At 42.1% G+C, this 14,491-nt stretch overlaps 1 protein-coding gene across 3 annotated transcripts in view; it reads left to right on the forward strand.

The window, feature by feature from the left end:
* The window catches only part of ZPLD1 (zona pellucida like domain containing 1), a 161,656-nt gene that overhangs the window by 36,332 nt on the left and 110,833 nt on the right, over positions 1-14,491 (forward strand). The window contains exon 1 of one of the 3 annotated variants that reach the window (XM_048966125.1): positions 7,527-7,563. The exons of the other annotated variants lie outside the window; for them this stretch is intronic. The gene's annotated coding sequence lies outside the window, so the exon portion shown is untranslated. Of the gene's footprint in view, positions 1-7,526; positions 7,564-14,491 lie in introns of those variants that run through there. 3 annotated transcript variants of the gene reach the window in all.

Below are 14,491 nucleotides of genomic sequence, written 5' to 3' on the forward strand. Positions count from 1 at the left end.
CTTAATAAACCGCTCTTTTTTTTTCTTAATTGGAGAAGTGACAGCTTCTGTTCCACAGCTTGAAGCGCACAGCAACGCATAGTTTTCTTTTTATGTGCACTGGATATTAATTAGACATCTCTGTAAATCATGGACTATTCATACCCTTCCAACTGGGAAGTTGGTAAAGGCAGTACCTTTTCCAAGTCAGTGTGACCTGAGCAGCCAAAAACAATGTTTTCCCTTCTTCAGGTGTGCTAGCACAGGGGTTACAGAGTGCTTCTCATCATGGTGGGTCACCCACTCTGCCACTTCCAAGAAAGCTGCAGCTCCTCCTCCACCTTGTCACAGCCAAGAGCAGCACTGGCCAGTGCAGCCCCAGCCATGATGGGGAAGTTCTGGTTCTGCTGTATGTAAAGCATCATTTCTGCTTCTACTGGCACTGGCCTGGTGGTCCCTGCTGACCCTGTGCTGAATCCCTGATGTGGCCGTGTCACCATCTCCAGCCCCAGCAGCTCTGGGGACATGTGCTGCTGGCAGCAAGTAACTGCACTTGAGCATTTGTAGCTTGGTGCCATCTCTGCTTGCTCTTCTGCCCTCACTGCCTGCCTTGCCAAGGGCCAGGAGGTCATGGGGATTGCCCCCACAGACAGAATGGGAATGGAAGGAGAGGGTAGGAGGAGGAGATACTGTCTGACTCGGGTACAGAATAGGAAGCAGTGTGTGGTCCAAGGAAGCTTTAACAAACTGTTGGGACTTGGTTATCATGGTAATAGGTAGTTGTACCCAAACTCAAACTTGTCTATTCCCACCAGTGAGCCTACACACAAAATTGCAAGGTCCTAGCATGACAAAATATTTTAGAAGTTATGAATGCTCTTAGGGAGTTATTTTTGAGACCTTCTCTGCAAGTCTGCATAATTGGTACTTTTTTCCACCCTCTTAACTTAGCTTGTGAACCTCATCCATCCATGAAGACTTGAAATCTGACTGTCTAAGGAAACCCCCACAGAGGAGAGCTGGCAGCTCTTGGCACCTCAGCATTCTGTTCAGTCGTTTCATTGGACCCACTGTGCAGCACTGGAAAGTCCATTCTGAGTTTTGCAGTGTATGGCACTCATCCCCCATCCATGCCCAATGACAGTAGGCTTTTGAAATATTGCTTAAAGTTTGAGAAAAAGTTGTGATGTTGTGATGAACCTCTCTTTCTTTGTGGTGAACCTTTCTTACATTTTCTCCATGCTTCAGATTGCTTTCTTTGCTGGACTGGGCAAAGCCATGTGCTCTCTGCAGAGGAAGCAAAATTAGAGAGCAAGCCTCAGTGGTGTACTTGCTGTAGGGCTTGACTTCCTTCTGTCTCTGAGGTTTCAAACATGAGAGCCCATGGTAGATGTTCCATTCAGTCGAACATCTGGCAGTGGTGGGCTCTTAAATATAAGTATGTTTAAGCCTTAATGGCACAGCGGTTCTCAAGGCCCAGAAGAGAACTCCCATAGCCTGTGACACTCCCAGATACAGATGGCAGCTTATGGTGTTTTGGCACCATGTCCATCTTCAGAAGCTACTGACTAAGGAGAGTGGTAAGACTACTGCAAAGCCATCACTGTGAAGGGTCATGTTCAGCCCCTGGTTTTCTCCATTTTAAGAAAGTGTGCAGGTGGAAGTAAAGATCTGCCAGTTCAAAGGTTGACTTTGATTTTGTATGTTTGTGCCTATAGGTGAAGCAAGCCAATCCACACCTAGGAAAATGAAGCCTTTTGAAATGAAGCTTTCAAAACCATCAGTTAAAACTTTTTATGTTAATTAAAAGATTAATATAATTGATTTAAAGAGCATGCACATCGTGGCATCCTATTAGGGATGTGCTATCTACAGTTTACATTTGGTTTACTCACTGCAAATACCATATGTGCAGTGAAGCAAAAAGGGTGAGGTTAACCATGAGTGGAGAGAAGCAAGTTGTCCTTGTTTAGTTATCTTGTGGTGAAAAACAAAACAACTTTATCTCCATTAGGATTTTACTATGAGCTTGTTAACGCTCAGTAAGTAACTTGTTTTAGTGTTCTCTTTCACTCCTCCCCCACCAACGTCTTCTGCATGAGAGGCTTCATTTCAGAGTTATCTGATTTCCACAATCACAATTTCAGCACACTTAATTATTGCTGAGATGTTTTGCACATATGGCTGATGAGGGACTCCACAACTCCGTGACTTTCTTGAGTAGACATGAGAAAAGAAGCTGGAAATCAAATTTGGGCATTCCCATTTGAGTGACTTGCTTACAAGTTTTTTCTTTCTTTCTTTCTTTCTTTCTTTCTTTCTTTCCTTCTTTCTTTCTTTCTTTCTTTCTTTCTTTCTTTCTTTCTTTCTTTCTTTCTTTCTTTCTTTCTTTCTTTCTTTCTTTCTTTCTTTCTTTCTTTCTTTCTTTCTTTCTTTCTTTTTCTTTTTCTTTTTCTTTTTCTTTTTCTTTTTCTTTTTCTTTTTCTTTTTCTTTTTCTTTTTCTTTTTCTTTTTCTTTTTCTTTCTGTTTAATCACTCTGAGGCTCTTTACATTTGTCCAAGTTGTTAGTAAATCCACCAGACCATTCTTTAGGCTGTCCTCCCCCTAACACCAAAATTTACAGAGTTCTCTGCCAAATCAATAATTTTTTAGATGAAGTTAAAAAGAAATCAGTCTTCCGTGGTGGGCACTAGTGACTTGTGTCTGAAAGGTAACTTAACTGTGAACAGAACTGACTGTAGCCTGCCTTTCCTTCTAAAACATTTAGAAACCTTCATAAAAGTTGGGGACGGGTAGGTCTGTCTTGCTTTTATCTTTCTGACAGTCATACTGAAAAGAAAGGGCTTCCTTAAGAACACTTGCTGGTCTTTTATTCCTATTTCTATGTTGACCTCCTGTACTGAAAATGTGTTCTCCAAGAGCTTTTTGTCTATGAGAAAACATAAAAAGAATTTATTGAATGATCATTGACTCCTTATTGCTCAAAGCTTTCTATAGGGAAGAAGGCCATTAAACTTGACTAATCTTCCTTTTACAAATATCATCATTTTAATCAAAGTTGCAATGCTTCCTGGAAGCTCAGGGAAGAATCAAAGCCCTTCTGAACAGCTGTGACATAAAAATGGTGAGTAGCAGAAACTATGAGGATTTCAGGCATATATGGTTGTCATTAACAACATCATAACCATCATCACTGCCAGAGCTGAGAGAGTTAAAACACTCCAATAGGAATTCTATCCAGGATTTTTGAACTTCTTACTCTAGAATCATATTGCAGAAGTTGGATTTGTACATATAGCAATAAGAACAGATTATTTGATATTTTCTTTAGCCAAACTGATGGGGCTTCCCTACAGGTTCCACAGATACAGTGTGCAGAGATTTTGCTTGTGGAAAACTTGCAAATGGCAGCTTTGGGTGAGTAAGCCTCAATGTTTTCTTTATGTGGCTGATCTCTATGAGATTAAAACTTCTTAAACCACTAGTAATGTTTCCTGGCTTCTCTTCCCAGCCAAATCACATGGATGCTTTTCACTGTGGTGTTTTAAAAAAAAAAAAAAGATTAGAAAAGTTGTTTCAAGAGATGTGCATTTAAAATCTGATCATTTTTCATTTGCAAGAAAACAGCGCAACTTTGCTCAGCTTAAAGTGTTCTGATTTTTTTCATGAAGCCTTTTATTATCATCTGGCTAGGGCTCAGAATATGCTTGACAATGACAGATACTTTGTATAATGAGAAGGCTGTTAGACCTCAGAATGACAGGTCAGGGTTGATTCTGTTGTCAAATCATCCACATCACTCCCACGACAAAGGGAAACGCTGCGTAGGGCTGTTTCAAGAAGACATTCATCATGAGTGATGAATGTGGCTCCAGTGTTTCTTTCTGCCAATTTAAAAATAGTGTTGATTAAGAGCTGAAAACTAAATCCAAGTGCCCGTCTTACAAAAGAATACATTGTTTATACTCTTGGTTCATTGTAACGTAGTTCTGAGAGGCAAAACCTTGTCTTTTGAAGACTTCAGTGATCTCAAAACCATGATATAGCCCCAAGTGACATTTTGTCCACAGAAAAGACCAAACAATTTACTTTTCAACAGTTCTTTTAGTTGGGAGCAGTCTCAGAGCTGAAGACATATTTGCATTTGTGGGCCAAGATACTCTTGATTCTCTAAGAGTCAGTTGGGAAGTCAGATGCAGACGTTGGTAAGCAGAGGGAGTGTTTAGATTTGAAATAAACACTCATTTGCGCACAGTGGTACGGCTTCTGTTTAACATTTTGTTATGATTTTGTTGCTTGTGGTTGCAATGAGAGGCCAGAGTTGTTTGTTTGTCATGAATAATGTGCACATCCTGTGACTGTTTATTGTAGCTGGCCTATCTGTATTCTCTGAGCAAATCAGAAGCAGCTGGAAAATAATAAACCACAGAAACAGTTGTTAGGGTAAGAGATGGAAATCTAATGCTTTCGGAAATGGAAAATGAAAACCTTCAGACAGTAATGGAAAGCATGCATAAGCTGAAACAGGAAAGAACGGATTCACATCAAGTTGACAAAAACTGCTTGAGATACTTCCTCAGTCTTCTTTCTCCCCTCACTCTCAGTCTGAGTACATTGGTTTTCACCTACTGATGAGTAAGCAAAGAAGTGGAGCTCCATTACCTTTATGTGGTGGATACCCAGGTCTCTCTACCTTCCAAGAGCTGTGCTGTGTAAACCTGGTCTTTTGTTTCAGTGCAAATGCTATAAAAGGCTATAAACCCATATGGATGGTGCAGACTGATCATAGACATAATTTTCTGAGAAACTAATTTTAATATTCAGTAGCGGGTGCATTTTTTTTTCACCTAACTAATATGAGCAATTCTGGCTCAGATTTCCAGACACTATTTTTATAGGGAGTGGGTGGGGAGAAGAGAGAATTCATACAGTTCTTGAATTCTGAGACTGATTGTTGTGCTGCAGCTGCCAGGCGACATGTGTGATGGTTTCAGTCTGAGGTAGGCTCCCACCCTTAGTTGCATTCCCTCTGTGATCCACTCACCTTTCAGAAACTGCAAAGCCTGGTGTGCTGCTCTCAGCACCTCCTGGGATGGGGTCTTAACCAATGATTAGGGATTTTTACAGCCCGCACTGTGTATGACAGTCACTCAGCCTCCTCCAAAACCTTTTCCAGGGTAATCTTTTTCTGTACAAGACTGTCTTTTCCCAGGAGTACCTGCCCAGGCCTGCCCTTCTCTAGACTGACTCTACATCTGACAGGCCTGAAGAGCAGCAAACTGGAAATTACTGTTTTAATAAGTGCCCCTCTGTAGTTTTTGTTACACTTCCTGTCAGAAAGCATTTCTCCTTCTTCCCACCCCTCGCTTCTTCTTTTCACTAAAATAATTGAGCACCGTGTGATGTTCATTCTGTTGGGTGTATTCCTTCTCAAATGTGTCTTGGCATCCATCTTGCTGAGTTCTCGGTCACCTGAAGCAAGAAACAGAGTTCTCTAATTGTGGAGCAAACCTATCCTTTATTGCTGTGGAGCTATGCAAAGCCATGACAGTGCACCCTCAGCAGCTGCTGCTGCCAACCCAATCTACCTGCTGAACAGAAACATGCATATAGTGTGTGTGCAATCAGGTTATGACCCATTCTCTGTAACCCACTTCAGGAGTGAGCACCTCTGAAAGTGGAGAGTGGACAAAACTTGGTTGCCTACAGCTCTGTGCCTTGTGGTTTACTTTGCTGCTGCCAAAGACAGAGAAGACAACAACTGACATGGTTTCTGTGCTTGAGAGACATCATGAAAACCTGTGTGAACCTCTGTGTCATTTCCCTTGGTGGTAGCTGCCTCTCTCCCTCCTGTTGCCAGCTGATGCCTTGAAAAACTTCTAGGAAATTGCTGCCTTTTAAATTTTTGCATTGGTGAAATGTGGCTCAGTGTGAGGATGGGGCACTGCAAGGATAATTATATGAAGCAACTCAGAGAAAACTAATGATTGTGTAAGCCTCTTTTCCTTAGGAAACTGAAAAAAAAAAAGAAAAAAAAAAAAGGGCTAAATGCTATAGATCACGATGTATTGTTTTCCTCTGCATAGGCTCTTTCCATTTATAACAGCGCCCAATTCTGTCTCTATGCACACGTGGCATTTTTAAGCTGCTAATCTGAAATTTCTCAATGAGGATAGAGTCCTGGTGTACTTTCAGAGAGAAGGCTGCCACCAACTGATTTGCAAGGAGGGAAGATGTGTCAGCCTCACAAATTACTGCAGAATGTTCTCATGTCAGCATCCTACAACAAGGCCACCCAAATGCCAGGTGGATGGACACGGACAGAACATCCTCAAGAGCAGGCTTGTGTGAAATTGAAATTGCTTCACAGGGTGCTCAGAAACTCCTATGCAGCCAGACATGAGGAGAAGTAGCTGCCCCTAGCAGGTCAGACTTTGCTTGCTTGTGTGTTCAGCCAGTTTTCTTTCAGGCAAATGCCTGTATTTGTGTGTGGCTGCAAGCATTTATTTCCCTAGTTACTGAGTGCAGTTATTTGTTGATTACTATTCATACTTTTTCTTTTGGAGTGTTTCAGTCACAGGTTACAAAAGCAGATATAATGCCAGCATGCAAAACAACTTTAACAAATTATAAACAGCTGAACAAAACTATTTGCAATGAACTTGGGCTAAAAGCTATTTTGACACCCATCTGGTCAAAGAAGCTGAAAGCCACACACATTCTTGAGAATCAAGGCTGTCTCACTAATGAACTACAGACTGCAAAATATTTGCAAACCTATTTCATTTCACTCTTCTCAGTAACTCATTTCAAAAATCTCTATGGCTCTGCTTTATCTATGCTTTATCTATGACTCGAACTTGATGAGCACATTTGAGAATCCAGATGCATGTGGTTTAGGAGCTGATGACATATAATTCAGTACAAGAACCATATTGGTGCATTTCTTGTGGTTTGGTCCCATAGCCAGAAAGCCTAGGGCTCATGTAACTGTGCTTTTCCCACCATAACTGCTTCTACGCTAGCAGTTTAACTGTATCGGTACACATACAGTACTAACAAAACCCTGTATGGCTCTCAGCAGCAGCCATCTCCCTTTTATACAGGAGCCAGAAGTTCCTTTGAATGAGCCTGGGATATTAGAATCACTTGAACCTGCAGCTTTCAAACTGTGGTTGTACTGCAGGTCCTGCAGCACTTTGTTTGACAATTGGAGACAGGAAAATAGATAAGCAAAGTACTTTCAGCTGGGAAATGGGCCTTGCCAACTTAATTTCTTGTTTCAAGAGAAATACAGGGCTATTCTCATTTCTCTGTCTTAGGAGACAAAAGTTCAGAGAAGAACAGAGCGGTACCTTCTCCTTGTAAAAACAAATACATTCTCTGGCTCAGGTTGCCTATCTTTGTGAGTATCTGTGAGGAAGAGAACTGTTCACATTCTTACATTCAAAACTCTGGCTAGATACTAGACTGCACACAACATGATGTTAAAAAGGTTTTTTTTGCTTTCAGTGCCCCATGAAGACTTGCCACTATATTACATCTACTAAATTGCCATCAGCACTGAAAACCAGCAGCACCTGGTGGGTAGGAAACGTGTACGTTTTATAGTTCAAGGGTTTTAAAGTTCTTTTGCAGTGTTTTGATTATGAACCTTCCTTATCCCTTTTGCTTTCATGAGGTGGTTGCCCAGGGCGCTAGACTCTATATAAAGGCCACTTCAGCCAGGATTAGTGTGATACACCTACACCTACAAAAACAGTAGGCTAGAAAAAGATGGGTGGCTTGCTCTAAATGAAGTTGTTTTTCTTGTAAACTAAACTAAATAAATTAATAAATAAAAGGTTGAGGCAATTGGGATATCTAGCAATGCCTACCAGATATGACTTCTTTGATATACATGGAACGGTGCTAATCTAGCTGAGGATGGATACAGAGGTCTTTCTTCAGTGCAACAATAATCCCATTATTTGATGCTGCTGATTCCTAATCTAAACTCCTGTCAGATATTTAATTCTAGGAATATCTTCTCATTGTGGTTCTTTTCCTGTAACCTTTTCCCTTTTAACATAAAAAGGGGGAATAATGATGTAGATTAAATACTTTTTGCTTATTATAATCGTCTGTGTGCACCATTAAGCACGTATAGTGGTTGATTTGGTTTTTTAGCTTTGTGTAATTCATGTCTGATTTCTTTTCCTCATATGAAAGCTGAAGTGGTTATTAGCTGGAGCACAGCACAAAAGAAATATTAGGGTATTACCTAGGGAACAATGAATGACATTGCAAAACTCCTTGTAGTTATGACTGGAACTGAATATTTTTGGTTTTCCCAATTTTGTTTCCTTACAGAAAAAAAAACCCAAACAAACAAAACCAACAGCAACTTTCATTCACATTGCCATGAGTTGCATCAAGCATAAAGCCACAAATGTTAACTGTGTTTCTTATTTATTTATTTATTTGTTTGCTTGTTTTTCAAAGAGAAGAATGACATCAGCTGATTTGGTGGAAAGCTCTTGGAAAAGACTCTGACCCTCTTTTTCATTTCTCCGTGTAGAATTCAGGCCAGAACAAAAAAAGCACTGTTTGTTCCCAGGCTAATAAAAATCTCCAGAGAGCCATGATCTTTAATACATCCTGGTGGAAGCAGATGAAGTTAAGTAGTACAAAATGTGAAGTCCCCAAAAGATGAACAGGAGGAACTTTTACTGGCAGTGGTGCACTAACGTAGAAAGAAGCTTCAATTTTTTAATAAGTATGAGGATGCCAAAAGTCACCACAGTGACACTGAGCTGGAAGGAAAGTTAGTGACAAGCCTGGCTTACCAGGTGAGGGATCTTCTGTGTAAAGGCAGGTATTGTACACTTCTACAGGCGTTCTTTAATTAAATATATAGCTTTGGTTACCTGTGCTCCAGAGGGATTAATTAATTAAACTGCAATAGGCGCTACTCACATGAGAATAATGGCATTTCTTCCTGAGAAAGATTCATGAAAAGACACTGGTTTTGGAAACAGAGAAATTAAAATTGGAATGAGATATGATGGCTCTTTATAAAAGTGTTTCGGGAAACAGGAAAAGGACAAAAATTGTGGAAGCAGAAGAGCAGAAGAGGTATTTAATTTAAATGACACTACTGGCACAAACCCAATTGGCTAGAAATTGGTCATGAGGAAGTTCAGGCTTCAAACTAGTAAAACCATTCAAAGAATGAAGTTCTGTATCAGTCTCTCAGGCAGTGTTATGATGGAAAGGAATCCTGAATTGTTTTTTTTAAAAACAGAACGTACTGAGTTATTGATATGATTGTGAGGAGGAAAATTCTTAGTGACAAACAATAAGACATCCTTGGATAACCATGAGCAATCAAGTCCAAAGTGATTGGAAAGGTGACTGATTGTTCTCATTCTCCATTATTAAACCCATGCCTGGGCGCTCCTGCGGATGGGATAAAGGGGCCAGGGAGAAAACCCTTTCCCTGCTCCATCCAGGAGGTTGGCTACAGAGAGATTGTGGCAGGAGGTCCACTGAAGTAAAAATCTGGTACTGTTCAAATGGCTGGTGGAGGGATGGAACACTCTCTTTTTGTGTTTGGGTTAACTAGTCCTGTGATTTAGAACTGAGAAAGAAATTTTCTACCAGCCAAGAGAGCAATGCTTCCTTCTTTCCACTGTCCCCCTTGAATAAGGCACAGTCCACTTTCAAGACCTGCGTGGGAGTTTCTCATGATAGCCCTCTTCTATCACGAGTAGGGAGAAAGAGGCATTTTCAGGGAGTGCTTCATTTGGCCTAAATAACACATTTCCTTAAGGATTAGGTGAAGAGTGCCCTAGAATTGCATAGTCCTCTTTGTTACCTATATTAGGAGCTGAGGTGGGTAGTTACAAAACAGAAGAATCCTTTCATCATGGGGAGTGTATGGCAAGGGGAAAATGGTTTTGTTTTTTTTTTTTTGTTTTGGTTCGGTTTGTTGTTTTTTTTTTCCCCAGAATAGATGCTATGATGACTTTTCCCAGGGAAACAAGCATTTAAGATAGGAAGAATTAAGTTCTTCAAATTATCAGTTTCCTTGACTATCAAAAACTGCCATCAGCTCTGAACTCAGCAGTCTCTGACTTTGATGGGCATCAGGGAAGATTTTACTATCAACCTTTATGGAAGAAGAGCTGAGCTAACATGAAAGCAGTTTTGTGTGTGAGTCTACATGTGTCTAGCATTGTAAAACAAGACAACAATACTTGCAGCTTTCCTGAGATATGCTGATTTACATCATGATAAGCTGCCCAGTTAATTCAGGGACCTTTTACAGCACTTTCCTTGTTTGATTATGATGATCTTACACATGTGAATGTTTGTGTGTGTACGTGACCTGCATGTGTAAGCATTTACTACGAGACAGCTAGAGAAAATGCATGTTGTTTGTCACTTAAAAGGGATTTACTTATTTTTTTCTCATAGAATATAGTCTTGCTTTGCAAGCATTTTTCTTGTAAGAATGCATGCTGAAAATGTTTATACTTTGCTTCCAAAAATAAACTACCAAGAATGTAGTATAAAAATCTTTAACTTCTGGTGTAGCAACAGTTTCTGATATATCAGAGATGCATGAGTGTGTTTTGACATCACTGAAGCTGAAAGTTAGTAGAAACAAGGAGATAACTTATATCTCAACTATAGCAACAAGACAGAATTGTGAATTGAAGCAATCTGGAAGTCTCCCGAGGTTCTTTTATTACCTCTTTGCATTCATCTCCTATCTTTTCTGGAATAGGAGTAAGGTGTATTATGAGAAAGCTGGCAGGAAATGGCCTCAGTCAACAATTAGCTTAGAAGTGAATTCATGAATCTGAGGTGCAAAATAGCACACCACTGCCTTCTTTTAGATTTGGAGGCAGGATGGCAAATATGAAGTAATCTCCTGAGTGACACCACGGCTCATGTAGGCTAGTGCTAGAGATACTGCTTCTGACAAGCTCTAAAGGTATTCTTACTTACCAGAAAGAGTTTCCTTATTACAGTATTCTTGTTTTGTTTTCTTTAATATAGCCTGCCAAAGTAGGAAGGAAATGCCTACTTTCATAAACAAAGTACATCCGTGAGTGAAATCCATCCCTAAGCTGCTGATGTGTCAGTCACCTCTCCAGAAAAAATGACATGTTTGGTGTGGCTGACTGACAGATCCATCCAGGGTGTCTGAATGTGTTTGAGCTGGGTCATGATGGGTTCAGCCTGGGGAAGGGTGGGTGGAGAAGGACAAAAGCAAAGTTTCAGTCTTAGCTCAACTGATATGTTAAATCAAAAGTTCAGTCTTGATTTGAAGGCATTGGTTACAATTGTGGTTGCTAGAATGATTGTTTAGTCCCTAAAATTAGAAAGTAGGATTAAATGGTGTGGACTTTAACCTGGCTGCAGAACTATCAGGGAGTTGTGGTCTGCGTGCTATCCATATCCAGTGCATGAGGGACCATCTACTTATGTCAGCAGTTGCTGCAGCTGCAATTGGGAGATTACTTAGGAGGATGCAGGGAGGGCTCCTACGCAGGCTTGCTGCCTGGGATATTTCTCCCTATGGAAATCTGAACTCCAGTGACACACTGGTGGAAAATGGGAGTCTGGGCTTAAATCGGAGCTATGGGAGGGTTCTGCAGCCAGACCAAATACTGCTTACAAGTGAGGGTAGAATGGCAGTGCTCTTTAGGGGAGCAATCAGGCTGCCATTGGCAGTCTTGTTAGCACAGTACTTTATGCCCTTGCTGGAGCTTTACAATCCAATCTAGGAGTTAAATTGCAGAGGAAGCATTGCAGTGAAGGTTATAACAACACAGTGAAGATTTCAGTTTGACACTAACCTATCTCTGTCGTTTTCCACAAGATCCTATAAGCTTTCAACTTACACCTATAATCACATCAAACTGATTTCACTGTGTTGATCACTGTTGAAACAACTCAGCCATTGTGCAACAACCAGGATGTGTGTGAACTGAAGTGCTCTGAGCTCCTGAAACAAAGAGCAGAGGAAAGGAAAGTGTTTTGGTGTGCATGTGAGAGGGCCACCATGCTGACAGCTCGCAAGGGCTGGGCCATGACTGAGGGTGGTGGGCAAGCTGCCTCTATGGCTGCCCTTAGTGGAGGCTCCAGTCTGTCCCTGACATGACCCAAGTGACTGCGTTGCAACCTGCTGGCCTTGGGTTTCAATTAATTGCAGCTGCTATAAAAGGTACAGCCTTCCTTTTTTTTGCTTACAGCTGTTGGCAAGTGAAACAAGTTTCTATTTATAACTGTTTTCACGCACTTCCCTGCCCAAGGCTTCCTTATGTTTGTGGAACGTGCAGTCTGGACAGCGGTGATAAGTTACTGTTACTTATGTCTGTGGCTTTTCACCTTCCTTACTATCAAGACATTACACAGCATGCTTGTGAACTAAAGAGCTCAAAGGAACAAATCACCTTAGCCTCTCTCTGTGTTATTTCTGTGCCAGGTAAATCAATAGATATTGGCTTTGCAATCCAGCTCAGCCATAATGGTTTGCTTTAAAAAAAAAAACAAAACAACCTAGAAGGTAACTACAGCTTGTCTGGAGCACGCTGGTTGTAGGGGGCTAGAATCTGTCCCAATGGGCTGCAGTGTCTGCAGAGCCAAGGGGACACAACTCACTTGTGACGGCAGCATCTCTACCAGTCTCTCTGCTCGTACTTGCAGCCAGCCTGCAGAAAATTTCTTTGCACGACATGCCCTGATATAAGAGATACGGAAAGTGTTGAGTCAGAGCTGAGTTCAGTCTCGTAGACTGATGGTATCTAGTGCCCCAATGAGACACTTTTACACTCCTCAGGTGCACTTCAGATTGATAAAAGGAAAAGGGAGAACTCTTCTTTGTCAGAGGCATGCTCAGTGGTAAACCTGCCCGCTGTGGTAAAGGTGGTGAGAGAAGACAGCACGCATGGTTAGTGCAAACCCACCTGGTGACTGGCCCATGTGCTTCCTGAAGCACCACAAGTGCCTGAGCTGGGGCACTGGAACCGGCCTTTCCAACCATGTGTGCCCCACTTCCTCTGCACGGTCACATGCAGATGTGTGGGAGAGCTGTGGGTGCTCACGCAACCCTTGCAGGGCTGTGTCATTGGGTCTTCAAGTTTCAGTGTGTCTCTAACGGTTGGCTCCCATATCTGCCAGAGCTCCTGTTCATCACACACTTGGGGTGAGCATAGGGAAGCAGGTCCTTGGCCAGAGTTTCTGGACATGCTTGCAGCCAACTCTGTTGGTCTAATTGTTGTGGTTCAGAACAGACACTGGGGCTACAAAGATGGTGAAGGGTCTGGAAGGCAGGTGCATGAGGAGCAGCTGAAGTCCCATGGTGTGTTCAGCACAGAGCAGAGGAGCTGAGGGGAGGCCTGAGGCTGCAGCTCCTCACAGGGAGCGGAGGGGCAGCGCTGAGCTCTGCTCTGCGTGACAGCGACAGGGCAGAGGGAACAGCATGGAGCTGCGTCAGGGGAGGGCAGCTGGGGGTCAGGGACAGGGTCTGCACCACAGGGAGCTGGGCACGGAATGGGCTGCCCAGGGCTGTGGGCATGGCCCCAAGTGCCGGAGTTCAAGAGGTATCTGGATTCTCGCAGACATAGGATGTGATTTTTCTGTGGTCCTTTGTGAAGCCAGGAGTTGGACTCTATGATCCTTGTGGGTCCTTTCGAGCTCAGGATATTCTATGATTCTGTGATCACCACAGAGTCCATATTTCCTACTGACTCGTAAAAGTGACCTTTCTGTGCATTTTAGGTGTGAAAGATGCTGTTTCAATACAATATTTCTACTGTTTGTTTTATATCCACTTTTGTAAAGCTGTAGTTTCCCTTTTGCAATCATTGGGTGGATAACATTTATGATTTATGATTTTGGCTAACAAAAACCTTTATTGCACTCAGGCACCAGTAACAAGGAGCTTACTCAGGGCATGATTGGACCTGTGACTGAAATAATGTAAGTTAGAATGTTAGATAGTGACAAACACAACAAACCAAAGACAACCTAACTATACAGAGAACTAAAGAAACAGAAGATCTCAGCTAGAATCCAGATTGCATCTCAGACAGTGCCTTCACTTCCAGACCCTCTTCTATTTTCTCCTTTTGCTGCTGACTTGATGCAAGTTATTTCTGTGAAGAGAGAGCAAGAAGGCTCTGTGCCTGCTCCCTCTTCAGTACTTAACCACTTCGAGCCAGCAGGATGACTGTTTCCACCTCCTGCCTCATGCTGGGAAAGGCAGCAGGAGCAAGGTTCTAATGAAGATTCAGGGCAGGATGGGGTAAGGAGGCTGGCTAGCAGTGTTCTCTGAGGGTTGGAGGCCAGGAGGTGCTGAAACCAACCACTTTCCCCCCAGTGAGTCTCTCTTGTTATTTGTGGGGAATAGGCTGAAGGAGAGGCTGAGGATTCTGCCTGCATGGCTGCCCTTGGAAGCACACGTGCTCCAACACATCTCTATCAGCCTTCTCCTCTGTGCCATGCTAGCTTTCT

This window comes from Lagopus muta, chromosome 1 (assembly GCF_023343835.1).
Source record: "Lagopus muta isolate bLagMut1 chromosome 1, bLagMut1 primary, whole genome shotgun sequence".
Lineage (NCBI taxonomy): Eukaryota > Metazoa > Chordata > Aves > Galliformes > Phasianidae > Lagopus > Lagopus muta.